Below are 11,188 nucleotides of genomic sequence, written 5' to 3'. Positions count from 1 at the left end.
TTTATTGATTTCTAATTTTTCAAGTAAATTTAAGCAGGGGGTAAAATAGAATCATATAAATAAGTCGTCTCAAAACCACAGTTTTAAAATAGCCTTGAAAGCCAAAAAGCTGTAACAATAACAAAAACAATTATATTTTTTTTTTTGATTTTAATTAAATTTAACAAAAAAATAAATGGAGTTACACGAATTAAACGCAAACACAATAAATACCCAGTTTTCAGTTACACTACCTCCTTCTTTATCCAACGTTTCGGACACTATTGCAGTATCCATCATCAGGGCAGATGTGTAATTTACACATCAATCAAAAATGATGCAATGCTGTACGAAACGTTGGCTAAAGAAAGAGGTAGCACAACACGGCATAATACCCCAAAAACAAATCACTATAATACTTTTGGCCTTGAAAATCATCAAATCATACCATACCACCACATACTTTGAGTACATCATCATTTTAACCACTGTTGAATTTGGCGGCCGCCTCTAGTCTGAAAAAATAAACTTTTGGGAATGGAATAGTATTGCATTTGGGAAACTCATGGGACCCCTCCAATGCCCATCTCTCTTGTTTCTATTATCTGTGGTTTGTTTTCATACCTGCCTTAATTCGAGTATTATTATTAAATGTTTTACCTTTTAGTTCTAAAAGCTCTGGAAGTCCAATTTCTCTATAGGGTGTTTTGGCAGATGGATAACAACTCACGAAAGTTATCTGGAAATGATAATTATTGTTTTAGTTACAAATTATGTTCAAGCAAGATTTTCAGTCAAATCTTAAAATAAGTGAAAATTTAACTTTTTCATTTATTTGGGATTTTATTGCAAAGCGGAAATTCTTCGACCTTCTGACAGAATACGCCAGAGACACGAACATAATTGATTGGTTATACCTCTTGCCCTTTTTCGTGCAGAGTGTCAGCGACTCCTTTGCCCAAGTTGTAGTGACTCTTGGCGAATAATGGCACCAGCACCAGGATCTTGTATGAGAGGGTGCAGCCCCAACATGCCATCAGCAGTGCTGCGACCAGCAGTGCTCTGGAGGATGTCATACTTCTTGTTTATCTGAAATTAACCTCGTTGTATTTCATTTACCCATAAGAGCTACTCATTCTAAAACATGGTACATGTTCCGTCACGCCGATTGCTTTTGACAGGCCGTGTGCTAACCAATAGTATCGTCAGAATTTAAACTGTTCAGTTTAAATTTCGCACACGTCAGCTACAACCACGGAGTGCCGTGAGCCGTTCAGTCGCACTAAAACCGTTCGTCCTGTCAAAACACCATCGCCGGTTCTTTATTGGAATACTCACTTAGTACGTATTTTATCCCAATTTAATTTAAAATAACGAGTGTTAATGAACCACGATCACCGTCCCAGTGCTAACAGATGAGTCTCACCATGCAGATTCCATCCGCCACCCGGTAAGTTGATTGTGAATTAACGTTACGCATTGTGTTTTAGCATTCGCCTGTCACAAGCTATAGAATTCATTTATGATTTATCTGTGTGGAATAGCCCTTTAGTACGGCTATTTCAACCCTTGTTCGTTCCTCGAACAGTACCCATCAACAATTCCCTGGTTATTTAAATGTAAGCTCTTCATATATCACATTTTATTCAAATCATTCTCTAATCTCTTGTGCCAAAAATATGGTCTAGTGGTTTGCTTCCAGCACATCGAAATGATACCCAGATTTCATTTAAGGTAAGTCTATTAAATTAGATGACTATGGCCTTAACTTTTATCACTTATCTGCAAATTTACCTATTTTTTAAGTGAAAGCAAAGTGTCACCAGAGACCAACAACTTTTCCATCCATTTCGTAAGAATCAACACAAAAAAAATTGAAAATCGCATCGACGAATGACCTCACACGAAATTGAGAATCGCATCGACGAATGACCTTACACAAAATTGAGAACCGCCTCGATGAATGACCTTACACAAAATTGAGAACCGCCTCGATGAATGACCTTGCACAAAATTGAGAATCGCATTGACGAATGACCTTACACAAAATTGAGAACCGCCTCGATGAATGACTTTGCACAAAATTGAGAACCGCATCGACGGATGACATTGCACAAAATAAAATAAATGACAGAAATAATTATTTAGCTTGTTATAATAATAAACATGATAGATATCGCAGTGATAAAACTCGAGATTAATTACAGAATGGTAAAAGAAATATGATTATATTAAAGTTATTAATATTACGACGATTCTCGTAGATTTGACGATAATTATTTAGTAAACGTTGTTTTACCATCTACGATACGCGTGTCTGGGGGTAAAGTGCACTAACTTCGGGAGGTGATTCTTCATTTTTCGAAACAAACAATTCAACTTTTCGGCACTGAGAGAACTTACTGATAAACGTATTGGTAATTTATTAAGAATTTCTTCAAATTATTGATAATCCGGTTATAAACAGGATTTATTTATTTATTTATTTATTTATTTATTTATTTATTTAATATCAACGGTATAAATATACCATAAACAATGATAAAATGTAACAGTTAAAATATTTTTAAAAAAGAATTACAAATATATGTGGCATTTGATTGTGAAATGACATTAGAGAGTAAGTAGGTAAGTAAGTAAACAAGAGATACAAGTACATAAGTTTGTATAGTGCAAATAAGGCAGAATTAGATTAAATTAATATTGATTGAAAAGATTTGATAGCATAGCCCTCTTGTACCTACCTTGCGTGCAGTTAAATAGATCTGCCACATCTGCGTATCTATTACTAACTTCATGCAACCTAGGTACAAGCGAGTGTTTGGAATACTCAGTCCTGATATTGTTGCATTTAAACAAAATTTTAGAACGAGTAGCTCTCGTGGGTATATGAAATTCAATGAGGTTAATTAAATCAGGACTGTCTATACTACCATTTACAATTTTGAACATAAATATTAAGTCGGATATAATTCTTCGATCTGAGAGTTTTAATAAATTTAGATTTTTCATCAAGTAATTATAATTTATATTTTCAATGGGAATACCGAGTTTAAAATTAATGTGTCTTAGGAATTTATGTTGAATTTTTTCGATTGAATCTGAATGTAATTTGTAGTGGGGGGACCAGATCGAGGAGTTATATTCGACTTGACTACGAACCAGGGATGTATACAAAATTTTTAATGTTGAAATATTCTTGAAACCTCTGGAATTTCGAAGAATGAAGCCTAGCATTTTCATTCCTTTATTATTAATATTATTTATATGCGATATGAAGTTTAATTTAGAGTCGAAAGTTATCCCCAGGTCATTAATTTCTTCGACAGAGGTAAGGATTGAGTTATTGAGTTTATATGAATGAATAATTGGTTGATTTATTCTGTAAAATTTAATTGAATAACACTTATTTATGTTCAGATGAAGTTTGTTAAGAGAACACCAATTAATTAACCTGTTCAAATTATTTTGTAGACAGATACAATCTTCAGCACTTTTGATTATTTTAAATATTTTTAAATCATCTGCGAAAAGTAATGTATTAATATCTTCATCAAATATATTTACAATATCATTTATGAACAGTAAAAATAATATTGGGCCTAAATGAGACCCCTGTGGTACACCACTGGTAGCTATAAATTGATTGGAAATGAACAAATTGATTTTTACAAGTAAAACTCTATTAGTTAGATAGCTAGCAAACCATTCTAAAAGTTTTCTGCCAATACCGAGCTTACGTAGTTTGATCAGGAGAATTTTATGGCATACTTTGTCAAAGGCCTTGATAAAGTCCGTATATATGGAATCGACTTGAGTTCTGTTAGCTAATGCGTTTGATATATAGTTTTCATATAACGAGAGATTTGTCAGAGTTGATCTACCTGACAAAAATCCGTGTTGATTCGGAACAATGAGATGGTTAATACATGGTGAAATTTTATCAAGTAATAGTTTTTCAAAAAGTTTAGGAATTACAGATAGCTTACATATTGGTCTATAGTTAGTAACATCACTTTTATTACCCTTTTTAAATATAGGAGTTAGATAACAACGTTTCCAAATATCAGGGAAGCACCCTGTGTCAAGGGATTGATTAAACAATAGAAAAATCGGCTCAGCCAGTGAAGTAATGCAATTTATCAGGATATTGGGATGTACATTATCAGGTCCAGCCTTTTTGTTTTTGTCTAAGGATTTGATTTTACTTATAACATCGTTTATGTTGATGTGTATGGCAGGGATATGTATGCTCTCGCTAAGCGACGAAGGTGGTGTATAATTGTCTGGGATATCTTCGTCATAGACGCTTTTAAAATAATCAGCAAAATAGTTAACTTTTACATTCATGTCAGTACTACTCTTTTCTTTGAAGTGCATTGAAAGGGGTAAACCTTGTTTGTTTTTTCTAAGAGAGTTAACGTGAGTGAAAAAGTTTTGTATATTAGAAGGTATAGAGTTTTCGATTCCATTTATATAATTGAAATATGAAGTTCTTGATAGTTTTTTACATTGAGTTCTATAGTTGTGAAATATCTTATAGTCGATAAGAGAGTTCGATTCTTTAAAGTTTTTGTGTGCAATTTTTTTACAGATAACTAGGTTTATTAGCTCGCCACCGAACCATTTTGGGAACTTCGCTTCCTTGAAGTGTGAAAGTGGTACAAAGCTTTCAATGGCCTTATTAATAATTTTGTAAAATAATTCAAGATTATAGTTAATAGTATTATTATGGTGAAGAAATGACCAGTCTTCATTTGCAAGATATTGATTCATGTTAGAATAGTCAGCTTTGGAGAAATTATAAGTTAGGTTAGGAAGAACAGTTGTGTCATCTGGTGAGTTATTAGTAGTGATGGTTATGCTTAGGGCGGGGTGGTGGCAGTCTAGGGGGAGAAGCTCGTCAACTGATTTAGCAATATGGACTGAGGTATCACTGCAGAATACTAAATCCAGCAGTCGATTATTGGTATTGTAGACTTGATTGACTTGATGTAGAGAGAGTAAGTTCGTCATATCTATTATTTCGCGGGCATTTTCTGGTAGGCTTAAGTTGTGATAAGAGTCCTTATTCATCCAATCAATGCAAGGGGTATTATAGTCACCAAATAAAATTGTTCTGGCATCAGGGTATTTATTTTTAAAGGTTTCGAGGTCATCTATGTGGTTTCTGTAGACTGTGATATTGGATCCAGGAGGAATGTAGACACATCCCAGTAGAATTTTGCCTGATTTAGTTTTTAGTAAAACGAATACCTGTTCCACGTCCAGATGTTTACAAATTAATCGAGTGGATGGCAGTAATTTTGTAACGGATATAAGAACTCCTCCTCCTCTGGTTTTAGTACTAGTGGCTGGATTTCTGTCAAGGCGGTAGGTGTTGTAAGATGAAAATCCAAGTTCCTCGGTGTGAATATCAGGATCAAGCCAAGTTTCGGTAAGAAGAAAAACTTCAATGTGTTGGAGTAGTGGAAGAGTAGTTTGTAGCTCTATGAGTTTGGTACGGCAGCCTCGGATATTTTGGCCGTATCCGATGATGTGTTTGAGTTTTTTGAAGTTGACCTTATTATTGTGGGCTTGTTATTCATATATTTTATTGTTAACCCAACTTCTCCTCCCTTTATCCGAGTTTCCAATTCTTTGCGGAGGTCCGACAAGAATTTTCGTTGGTTCGGTGTTTGGTCGGAAAAGATTTTAACAGTGGAGTTGGTCAGATAAAAGTTCTTTCTCCTGAGGATATTTATTGCTTCAGTGGAGTTCTTTAGAATAACCTTAACGGGCCTAGGTTTATCCGGCCTCACTGCTCCAAGGCGTAATGTGTTGATAGAGTTAATTTCAATGTTACTATCAATCTTATTCAAGATATTTGTAATTTGTATTTTGTCATCTTGTATTTTTTCTATTTGGTTGAGCTTAGAGCTTTCAGGAATATTTATGATTATTAGATTATTTGCTCTTTTTTTTCTTTCTTCGAGTTCGTCGGCTGCTTCACAAGTAGATACTACTGAGTTAGGTTTATTGGATAATGCTTTAAAAGCTGACAGCTCACCCTCGAGTGCTGCCATTTTGGCAGCCATTTGAGCAATGGTTCCGAGAATAGCATTTGTTTTTGGTACCATTTTTGCAATTTGATCTTTGTTTAATTTGCTTGTTGGGTCAATTATTAATTCAGTGAGGGCCTCAACCGCGTTTCTCGCCAGATTGATGAATCCTTGGGAATCCATTTTATTAACTTAAAAAAATTTTTTTTTTTTTTGGATTGCAGACCCTTAACGAATTAATTGATAGGTTTTCTGATAAGCTTTTAGTAAAATGTTTTGTCAAGATGTAGGAACAGGTAAAACTGTTCATAAACATCCCAACGTTCTTGCATTTCGTCATAATATATTATTAAAACAAATGCAGGTGCATGAAAATATTATTAATAATTTACTAAAAGTTTATCAGAAAGCTGCCTGCAGTCCCATTTTAACCGGATTACCAATAATTTGAAGAGATTATTTATTAAATCGGCAAAAATTGAAATACACAGATAACCATGCCATTTTCCAGATAAAATAATATTATTTCATTTTTGGTAATTAGACAAGTTCAAATTAAATTTGATTTAAAGAAAATATTATAAAAATTGAGTTTATTTTCTTTGTAACTAACTAACCATCACGCCGTTTCCCCGCGGGGTAGGCAGAGAGGACGGACCGCAAAACAACTCGGTCTTGGCACACACTTCTTGCCTCAATCACATTCATACATCGTCTCGTTAATGCATTTGTTAAGGCCTGCAATCCTATTTTTACTATTTTACCTAATTACGAATAATTTGAAGAGATTCCTAACAAAATGGGAATACCCATTTTTCTACGTGCACGGAATATAAAATTGACAAAAAAAAGTAGCTTATGAGGCAACTTTTTTTACCATTACACTACCAACTGTTGCAACAACGTCAGCATAAATGCAGTTTGATTATATTACATCCTGAAAATATGAGAATATGTAATGTATTTTTGATTTTGAGATATCGTTTTAAGAGAATATATCATATCTTATATACAAGACTGAAATTATCCTAATTATCTAATAATTATTAATTATTTATTAAAAGATTACGTACTTATTTGTTTACACTTGTACCAGTCCTTATGATAAAACTTTCCAACAAGCAATAAACAACAACTAGACTCTCTTTCGCATTATAAATTATGTAATATCTCATATTTCAGGAGACCTTATCAAAATTGCGTAAAAGCAGATATGATAGCATATCCGATCCAATGTCAAAATATAGCTCCGTCATTGTTAACGCACAGAAGTGGGCATCGCAAAACGCATTAGACAAGTGCGAGCAAGTATCAGGCAATTATTGAACGTTAATCAAAAGACCTGAAACATTATGACGGTCCCAATTGATTTTGTTTGCCCTTTCGACTGCTAAAAAATATTTTTCGGTTGGCACTGCCTCAAACGATAAAAGCGGGATGTGTGAACAGGGCTAATGACATTAAGAAACAAAAAAAAACAAAAGTAGGCCTCAATGGGACCCTTGGGGTATGCCATTGAATTTGTAACTGTGAGTTATAAAAAAATGAAATATTAACAAAGGTGAATAATCAGATCTGGATACTATCGAGTCAGTAGTTGGTATCCGCTGGATGGGTGATCTTCATTTTATTTATATTTGTTTTATTTATTTAATAAGAATAATAATAATAATATTTGGATGATTAGTTTTTTGTGCAAAATCACCTCGAAGGCGCTGTATAAACACATTTCTAAAATGATCTATATTATTGCTAATGTAAGTATTATATAGAGAATACTTACCTGGTAGGTCACTTAAGATTAATACTAAATTAACATTAACTAATTGTTTATTAGCGAAATTTTCATACAGGATTTAGGACATATATGGATATAACTGGACTTTCTCTTAGGAATGGTATATTTAATTTAAGGGTATGACAGCTTAAAATGGTAAGTTCTTAGTTTAGACCTGAATTCTGTTGGACTTGTTATGGTTGTTAGTTCCAGAGGGAGTTTATTCCAAGCCTTCAGCACAGAATCACTGGTTAGTAAGTAATCAGGGACGTCTAATTAACTAACTAACTAACAATCACGCCGTTTCCCCACAGCGGTAGGCAGAGAGGACGGACAGAAAACAACTCGGTCTTGGCACACACTTCTTGCCTCATTCACAATCATAAACCGTCTCATACATACTCTTATATTATTCTGACGCTTGACATGTCTGATCGTGCCATGTCTTCCTCGGGCGTCCCCGACTTCTGCTACCATTCGCATTCGCATTATATATACTCCTTACACTCCTTTCTTCGCTCATTCGTTCTACATGCCCAAACCATCTAAGCGACCCTTTCTTAATCTTACTAATTACGCTTACATCAGCCTTACACTCTTTGCGGATCTCAAAGTTTCTCACACGATCATACATGGTTTTACCACACAAACACCTCAGGGATCTCATTACTATGTACAACATTCAGTCTAATTTCATCCTCTCTCTGCCAGTTCCATGCCTCATTTCCGTACATCAGTTTAGGTACCAGCACTTCATTGTGGACTGCTATCTTCACTTCTTTGGACAATTTTTATCTGCATTTCCCCTTGTTTCAATATCTCTGTCAGCCTTCCCATTTCTCTAGAACATACTTCCTAAACACACAAACTCATCCACCTGCTCCAAGTATTCCTCATTCATGGTCCATCGACCAAATACCGATGGGTACGTCTCTTAATATTCTGTATAAATATGATTAAATAAATAAATAAATATTACGCGACTACAAATTTGTATTCAAAATCATAACTACAAAAGAATACCTTCATGAAATACTACATTCATTTCCACTTTCCTGTACAAAACACGATGAAACCATTTTATCCCCATATTCCACACTCAACAACAACATTAACTACACGCAACATATATTTGTTTAATCTTCTGTGATAATATAATAAAAAACAACAAAAAATAAAACATTATAAAAACGCGTTTCCTTTGGTAGAAATTTTAATTTATTTGCGACAAATTTTGAATCTGTCATTTGTAATATGAATTTACGCCCATCAAAATGCATGTTTTAAATTTTTTTTATTTATTTTAAATGTCAATATATTTTTATAATAAATCCTTATATTGCTTGTATTTATATTATTGGCTGTATATATAAATATGTAATTATTCCGACTTTATGTCCGGATTAAATCTTCCCCGTAGGAAAAACTCAACCCTTCCACACACTTTTCCACAAATGATAATCTATTTGAACTCACCAGAGATCAAATGGGAAAATAATTCACCGATTCCAGATATTTTCATATCAGAGGGTTCGGCTCGGTAGAACTCCTAACAGGACCCATAAATCCTACTGATCCCTCAATATAAATATTTAAAAATTCTTTCGTAATCCTACATGTATTGAAAATAACTGAATTTCGCATTTTTATGTATAAATTATTTGACAGATCTAATACGCCTAAGATTTTTGAATATAACAGGAATTTGGAATAGCGACATCAATGATATAAGTTATTTTTTTAATTTTGTCATTTAAAACTACATCGGGTCTATTATGACTAATCATTCGGTCTGTTAGAATAGTTTTATCATAATATATTTTATAAAATTCATTTTCTTAAAATGAATTTGATTCGTATTGATAATATGGTATTATATTACGGCAGTCAATCAAGTTATGTTTAGTTACCAAACTTTACTATGCCATTATTTTTAAAACTTGATTGTGCCTAAATGTATACTCGGACGGTGCTAATATAGAACATCCCGATATAATATGTTCTATAGTTTCCGGAAAAGCCAAACATTTTCTACACAAATCATCAATTTGATTTGTATCTTTGATTATATGCTTCCTATAATTTTTAGTATTAATGACTCTATCCTGAATGGCAAGCATAGATCCTTCTATTTCTGCGCTCAACTCTCCAATACTCAACCATTTGTTTGACGAAATTTTGTCAACATACGTTTGGTTGAGATAATTGAAGTGTTTTGCGTGAATAATTTTATTTGACCATGAATCCAATAATTCCTGGTTGGAATTTATAAAAATGTTGACATTATCGTCGTATAAATTTAAAGGTGTAATGTGTCTATCTGCCTTGCAAATTATTTCGTGCATTTCTGAGCTTTCCTATGGAAAAAAAGTTCTTAGCATTTCTACCTGATTATGTTTCGAAGAAGTTATTTTGAGTGGAAATGAGCAAAATTATGTTCGTAAATAATTAAAGATATATTATTATTACATAAAATATTGAACTCTATAAAAACATATTTTAAGGAAATCATTAATAAAAAACTGCTTCCCCTAGTTTCACTTGAAAACCTCACAAATTATCCTACTATACTCTATTTATCCTCTACAATATTTTTTTCTTCTTTCCAAATACAACAATTTGTATGGATTTTAATTTCGTAATTATTTTTTACTTTGTAACCATAAACGTAACATAAATCTTTAATTTAAAAAATGTTAATTATTTCAGCAAATAATGCTTTATTTAACTATACCATTATTTTTTCGCAAATGTACACTCCTCTTCCATCCACAAGCAAATGCTATTAATTTAAGAGTAGTATAAATAGAAAACAGACGATATGTAAAACCTGAATTGTAATAATATGTTCAAAAATATAATTAATAATAAAATAATTAATAAAATAAAAAAATCATTAACTCACACATAATTGCGAAAATTACAACTAATGTTAAGAAATGAATTCATTAATTCCTATATTTTATAATCTAAAACGTAATTAATAAAGTATCACATATCCTTACTTGTTGCTATATATCTTTTGATTAAATAATTATTATGTGGTTTGGTTAGATATTTTGGGCTCAAATACAAATTTAAGTTTTGTTTTAAAAAGGCCGCGCAGCACTTAAGCGGGAATTTCAATTTTATCGCCAATGCCACATGTCGAAGTTGATCGCCTTAACAAGAAGTATTGAAGTCATCTCTCGTGAAATTGACATATGTAGATCACTCTTCTGGGATTTTCTGTTGAGGCAGTATGTAAAATATTGGAGTGAATAAAAGTCATTTTAATAAGTCATTCAATTTTAAAATTCCCCCAAATTATGTTTTATGTATTTGATGAATATCATTTTTTACAAATAACTTTATATAATACTGAGTTTTTATTTATTGTTTTTGTGTTTAA

This window comes from Hesperophylax consimilis, chromosome 20, assembly GCF_061612785.1.
Source record: "Hesperophylax consimilis isolate HC1 chromosome 20, BYU_Hcon_1.0, whole genome shotgun sequence".
NCBI lineage: Eukaryota > Metazoa > Arthropoda > Insecta > Trichoptera > Limnephilidae > Hesperophylax > Hesperophylax consimilis.
This window is presented reverse-complemented; position numbering follows the sequence as displayed.